This window comes from Triturus cristatus, chromosome 4_2 (assembly GCF_964204655.1).
Source record: "Triturus cristatus chromosome 4_2, aTriCri1.1, whole genome shotgun sequence".
Classification (NCBI taxonomy): domain Eukaryota; kingdom Metazoa; phylum Chordata; class Amphibia; order Caudata; family Salamandridae; genus Triturus; species Triturus cristatus.
The window spans coordinates 898,162,571-898,169,935 of NC_140586.1; the positions used below are offsets into that span (position 1 = coordinate 898,162,571).

Below are 7,365 nucleotides of genomic sequence, written 5' to 3' on the forward strand. Positions count from 1 at the left end.
TTCCCGTAGTCGATTTTAGAGAGAACTAGGGATTGGACTACTGTCTTGAGGTCATCATGGGGAAGAAAAGGTTTCAATTTCTTGAGGTGATTTAGAGAGAAAAGAGCACTTTCTGCAGAGTTTTTGATGTGGGCCTCCATGGATAAGTTCTTGTCAAGGGTGATGCCTAGAGACTCAATTGAGTCGGATAGGACAATGGGGCAGTTTAGGGCGACCAGATTCTTGAGCCACTCTTGGATTGGACGATGGTTGCTTTTTGGAGAGAATAGGATTAGTTCTGTTTTATCTGGGTTGAGCTTTAAGTGGTTAGCGTTGAACCAAGTTTGGATCTCGGTTAGAGTGGCATTGAGGTGTTGGATGTCGCTGGGAGACTTGATTTTGAAATAGATTTGGGTGTCATCAGCGTAAAAGGTGGTAATTCACTCCAGCTTTTTTCAAGATGATTGTGAGAGGCTCCATGAAAAGATTGAAGAGGGCCGGGGAGAGGATCGAACCTTGCGGGACCCCAAGTGTGACTTTTGTTGGCTTCGAGAGACAGGAGTTGATTTTAATTTGTTGCGAGCGGTGTTGAAGGAAGGAGGTGAACCATTTTAGTACTGTGCCATTGATGCCGGAGCGCTTCGACAAGGTCTCCAGAAGCGCTGGATGATTTACTGTGTCGAATGCCGCAGATAGGTCAATAAGGATGAGTAGGCAGGCATCACCTTCATCTAAAGCCTTGTGAATATCGTCAGAGACGTTGAGCATAGCTGTTTCCGTGCTATAGCCTTTCCTGAATCATGATTGAAAGGTGTCGAGGAGGTCGAACTCATCAATGTGATTGTTGAGTTGGTGGAGAACGCATTTCTCCAATGTTTTTGCCAGGAATGGGAGGTTGGAGATAGGTCTGAGGTTGTTGAGATCATTAGGGTCGGCCCCTGGTTTTTTGAGAATGGGTGTGATTTGTCCAAGTTGAAGGGAGTCTGGGACACAGCCTGAGGTGAGAGAGGCGTTGATGATTTTTGTCCAGAAAGGGGAAATGGTGTGGTTAAGATCTTTTATGATTGTGGATGGGATGGGGTCCATAGTGTGGGAGGAAGGTTTTAGGTTAGAAATTATACTGAAAACCTCATTTTCCGACATTAGCTCAAAGTCGGACCAATGCGCATTGTTTTTTAGCTGGAGGCAGACCTGATTGTCCTTGGTAAGAACTCTTTCTGAATGATTGATCAGGGGTGGTTAGAGTGGGGAGGTTAAGAGGGAAGGAGGGTTAGAGGTTTGGATGAAGGATTGATCAATTTTCGAGACTTTATTAGTGAAGAAGGTGGCAATTTCTTGCCACCACTGTGCTCTTAAAGCCAAGCAATCGCAGAAGGTGCTTGGGTCCTTAGGGTTAGATGTACCTATCTATGTATGAGGCCAGAACACGTGGGGCAGATGCTCTTGGTCTCTATAAGAGCAATTCCAGGCCTTGGGGATGTGCAGTGGGTGGGATTCTCTGTGCAGAGTTTGCCCTCCATACAAGAACCCTAAGGATCTCTCTTGTTGCCGCAATTCACATCACACAAGAGCCTGACAAATTGCTTTTCTTGACTCAGTGTCTTGTGAGGCAAAGACACAGCTCTCCTTGCTACAATTCAATGTTAGGAGGCTCAGACAGAGTTTTCTTCTGGTCACAATTCCACCAGTAAAAGACTCAAAGAGCTCTCTTCAAGACCCAAAACCCAGTCTAAGAATTACAGAAATAGTTCTCTACTGGACTCAATGTGTTGTGAGGTCCAGACAGAGCTTGCCTTGTTCCACTTGTCTCAATTCCAAGTGTACAATATAATGCAAAAATTCACACTTGACCTGTATTGCTTCAATGTGGGTCGCAGTGCCCAATGTGTCGACCACTAGATACTCCAACGACAACAGGAAATGTTATTTAAGTTTTTATTTCATTTGTTAATCATTTTGGTCTTATCTAATTTTTCAACATCATTTATAGTTATGTTATCCATAAAAATGTATATTTTATAAAGAAGTTTCACATTTTTATAAAAATTACAAATACACTCTTTTTACATCAAAGTGTTTTTTGTATAGTGCCCCATATTTCAAATCACTCTTTACTTCAAACACCACACACATTCACACTTTAACCTCTCATTCATTCCCCAGCCTGGTCTCACATACACATTAAATTATATTCGGGAAAGATCTTAAATTAATTTTATTATTGTGCACTGGGGTTTTCCAAACATACAGTCAACGTATGTTTCGATGGTATCAGATAAAAAAAAACACCTTCATTAGGACCAGATGATATGCACCATATCTTATGGCGAAACAATACGGGGTAGTCAGACTTTCTAATCTACTTTTATCTTGTGCTGGGTAGGCCTCCTTATTTCCTTTGATGAAAAAAGCTACCGGGGTAAATACTTTCGCATACCCACAGTTCTACCAGTCCTGGGTTAGATCCTGTAAGGATTCGCTTGTGTCGTGCTCAGTTATATATGTCTGTCATCTGTACAATATGGTAGTTCATAGGTTTTTGTAAAGCAGAGTATGTCTCACCAAAATTTCAGCTTGAGTTTGCTTGGGAATGTATCTCACACCGGCTACGAGTAGCTCCTGCTGCCTGCAGAGCTTGTAAGCGGAGAAGCTCTGCAGGCAGCGGGAGCTCTCGTAGCTGGTGTGAGATACACCAATAGAGATTAACCGGAAATTTTTATGGGAGCTACTCATGGCAGTTGTGAGATACACCAATAGAGGTCAAGTGGGAATTTTTGCATATTTTGTTTTGAATTTCCCCCTTTTCCCAGACCTAGAATACATTTTCAGGTAGGTACCTTTTTTCTACTTTGCACAATTCCAAGTTTACAAGACTCAGAGAAAGTTATCTTCCAGTCACAACGTCATGTGTACAAGACTCACAGAGAGTTCTCTTCTTGTCACAACTTCATGTGTACAAGACTCGCAAAGCTCGATTCTTGGCACAATTCCAAGTGGACAAGACTAACAGAGTTCTCTTCTTGTCATATTTCCAAGTGTACAATACTCACGGAGAGTTCTCTTCTTGTCATATTTCCAAGTGTACAAGACTCACAGAGAGTTCTCTTCTTGTCACAATTCCAAGTGTACAAGACTCACAGAGTTCTCTTCTTGTCACAATTCCAAGTGTACAAGACTCGCAGAGTTCTCTTCTTGTCACAATTCCAAGTGTACAAGACTTGCAGAGTTCGATTCTTGGCACAATTCCAAGTGTACAAGACTCGCAGAGTTCGATTCTTGGCACAATTCCAAGTGGACAAGACTCGCAGAATTCTCTTCTTGTCATAATTACAAGTGTAGAAGACTCGCAGACAGTTCTCTTCTTGTCACAACTTCATATGTACAAGACTTGGGGGGAATTCTCTTCTTGTCACAATTCCAAGATTGCATGACTCGCAGAAAGTTCTCTTATTGTCACAATTCCAAGGGTACAAGACTCACAGAGTTGTCTTTTTGTCACAATTCCTAGTGTACAAGACTCGCAGAGTTTTATTCTTGTCACAATTCCAAGTGTACAAGACTCGGGGAGAGTTCTCTTCTTGTCACAATTGCAAGTGTACAAGACTCGTGGAGAGTTCTCTTCTTGTCACAATTCCAAGTGTACAAGACTCAGAGAGTTTTTTTCTTGTCACAATTCCAAGTGTACAAGACTCAAAGAGAGTTCTCTTCTTGTCACAATTCCAAGGGCACAAGACACGCAGAGTTCTCTTCTTCTCACAATTCCAAGTGTACAAGACTCGGGGAGAGTTCTCTACTTGTCACAATTGCAAGTGTACAAGACTCGTGGAGAGTTCTCTTCTTGTCACAATTCCAAGTGTACAAGACTCGGGGAGAGTTCTCTACTTGTCACAATTGCAAGTGTACAAGACTCGTGGAGAGTTCTCTTCGTGTCACAATTCCAAGTGTACAAGACTCAAAGAGAGTTTTTTCTTGTCACAATTCCAAGTGTACAAGACTCAAAGAGAGTTCTCTTCTCGTCACAATTCCAAGGGTACAAGACTCACAGAGTTCTCTTCTTGTCACAATTCCAAGTGTACAAGACTCGGGGAGAGTTCTCTTCTTGTCACAATTGCAAGTGTACAAGACTCGTGGAGAGGTCTCTTCTTGTCACAATTTCAAGTGTACAAGACACAAAGAGAGTTCTCTTCTTGTCACAATTCCAAGGGTACAAGACACAAAGAGAGTTCTCTTCTTGTCACAATTCCAAGTGTACATGACTCGTGGAGAGTTCTCTTCTTGTCACAATTCCAAGTGTACAAGTCTCGCAGAGTTCTTTTCTTGTCACAATTCCAAGTGTACAAGACTCAAAGAGAGTTCTCTCCTTGTCACAATTCCAAGTGTACAAGACTCACAGAGTTCTCTCCTTGTCACAATTCCAAGTGTACAAGACTCAAAGAAAGTTCTCTTCTAGCCTCAACGCTGTACAGGAGGCCAAGAAACAGAACTCTTTTCCCGCCTCACTGTTATGCAGGAGGCACAAATAGAACTCTCTTCTTGCCTCGGTGCTCTGCATGAGGCCCAGACAGAAATCTCTCTTCTTGCCTCAATGCTCTGCAGGAGGCCCAGACAGAAATCTCTTCTTGCCTTAATGGCCTTCACGAGGCCCTAAAGGAACTCTTTTTGCCTCAAAGCCCTGCATAAGGCCCTGAAGGAACTTTTCTTGTCTCAATGTCATGCAGGCGGCCAAGAAACAGAACTCTTTTCTTGCCTCACTGACGTGAAGAAGTCCAAGAAACAGAACTCCCTTCTTGCCTCAGTGCCTTGCAGGAGGCCCAAATAGAACTCTATTCTTGCCTCTGTGCCGTGCATGAGCGTTGAATCACCGTTGCGAAGCTGTGTTTAATGCTCGCCGGGATTCTGAGAGAAAGAGAACGTTTGAAGGTGACTTTTAAAGATTTTAAGCGGACAAACTTTCTTTTAATATTATTTTAACATTTTGATGTGTGGCGATTTCTGGCACTATTTGCACTTTACATTCCAGCTCAGGGGGGACACCACTTCTGCTAGGTTAGCGGTCCAGTGGTTATCACAAAGCTATTTAGCTAACATGCTTACGCTATAAAAGAATATTTTTCGTCCCAAATAACTAACGCACAATCTAATTCCAAAGAAATTTTTAAAACGGTTACTAAGCTATCTAGGCCGAATGTGCCAAAAAATCACACGGACCTGAATTTTTGCAACAAAATTGCTGATTTTTAAAAATCTAAAGTAGAAACTATATTTTCGTCCCTCTCAGGACTAGTTAATAAAAATCAGACTGTGCTGAATGAAAATAAATCAGATAGCGCCTGTCCCTTAGACATGACACTTGACCACTTTGCTCCTTTGGAGAAATGTGATACTCTGAAATTACTAAATGGCATTAAATCTGGTGCACCGACTGATCCCTGTCCAACGTGGATCATTAAACAGATTGCTGACACTATTTGTACGGCATTAACTCCTCTGCTTAATGAGATTCTCAGGTTTGGGATTTTTCCAAAAATTTGGAAGACAGCTTCAATTTTGCCCCTTCTGAAAAAGCAGTCTTTGGAGCCAACAGAACCAAATAACTATCGACCTATTTCTAGACTTCCTCTGCCAGCCAAGATGCTGGAGAAAGCCATAAATAGTCAACTCACTGAGTTTCTCAATATTAATAATTCTTTAGACCCTTCACAATATGGGTTTAGAGCTCTACATAGCCCTGAGCTGGCGTTACTCAAATCAACAGAGGAAATCAGAGAGGCCTTGGACAGAGGAGGGAATGCAATGCTGATCCTCCTCGACCTGCCCGCAGCCTTTGATACGGTTCACCATAAGGTTTTATTAAACCGACTGTCAGAAGTTGGGATATGTGGTTCGGCTTGGCTGCTACTGAACTCGTTCCTAGTGGATAGATCGCATACAGTGGATCTTGCTGGCAATGTATCTAAATCATTCTCTCTGCCATGTGGGGTACCTCAGGGCTCTGCCCTCAGCCCCACACTTTTCAATATTTATGTGGCACCTTTGGCAGCCATCATCAGATCACATGGGTTCCAGCTCACCTCATATGCCGACGACACACAAATTGTGCTCTCGGTTATGGAGGGAGCTGAGAAAGAAATAGGTGCTCATTTCTATGATTACATGGGATCCATCTCAACATGGATTTCAGCCAATTGTCTAAAACTCAATTCAGCCAAAACTGAAGTGCTGAGATTTGGTAATAATCCTTTAATGTGGACACCAGACTGGTGGCCAGACTACCTAGGCATCTGTCCCACACCAGCCAGGATAGCAAAAAATGTAGGTATTATGGTAGATTACAAACTTACCATAAGGGACCAAGTAAGTTCAGTGACCTCCGCATGCTTCATGGTGCTTAGAATCATCAGGAAAATTAAGTTACTTCTGACTGAAGCCAGTTTGCGAACAGTAGTGACAGCACTTATCATGTCGCATCTAGACTACTGCAACAGTCTTTTTCTCAATATTGAAAAACAACATCAGAATAGACTGCAGGTTGTTCAGAATGCAGCAGCTAGACTGCTGACGGGGACACCCAAATTTATCTCAGTTAAGAAAAAACTTAAAGAACTACACTGGCTCCCAATACATCTGAGATCTCGCTTTAAGGCCTTATGCATTGTGTTTAAGGCGTTGATTGGAAAGGGACCAGATTTTTTTATAGATAAGTTTTCATGGTACACTCCAGGCAGAAATCTTAGGTCCACTGGCTCCAAACAGGTGAAAACTCCTTCCTTCAAGAGAACTATGTGGGGAGGCAGGAGCTTTGTTTATGGTGCCTCTAAAGTGTGAAATGAATTGCCTTTCACTCTGAGAAGTATCTCCGATCTCACCTCTTTCAGAGGACACCTTAAGACTTGGTTCTTCTCCCAGTTTTAGATCTTTCCTTCCAGTGATTCAGTGCTTAGCGCCAGGACACCCTTGGGTAATCGTGCGCTCTATAAGCTTTTAAAACATAACATGAGGCCCAGATGGAACAATCTTCTTGCCTCAGTGGCCTGCATACAAAACTTACTGAGTTTTCTGCATGCCTTAATATCCTGTTTCTTGCATACCTAACCAAACATACAACCTTTCCTCATGCCTCCATGTGCCGATGGAGCCCTCTTCAAGTTACAACACTCTTATAAGGTCCAACATATAGCCCTCTCCTTTCCTCCCTGTCATATATGTAATCACACAAGCTGTCAGGTCCTTCTCTTGCTACCACGTTCTACTGCATATGAGACCCTGATCGAGCCCCGTCTGTTGTTCGGATCCCTCCATCTGAAATCCAGACCTTTCAGCCGGACAGAACCTTTTTATTCAGTTTCACTGGATGGTAAACCCAGACAGAGCTGTGTCCTGTGGAAG

At 42.7% G+C, this 7,365-nt stretch overlaps 1 protein-coding gene across 14 annotated transcripts in view; it reads right to left on the reverse strand.

Annotated features, from left to right (window-relative positions):
• The window catches only part of ST3GAL3 (ST3 beta-galactoside alpha-2,3-sialyltransferase 3), a 1,226,061-nt gene that overhangs the window by 300,032 nt on the left and 918,664 nt on the right, over positions 1-7,365 (reverse strand). The gene's annotated exons all lie outside the window — the stretch shown is intronic.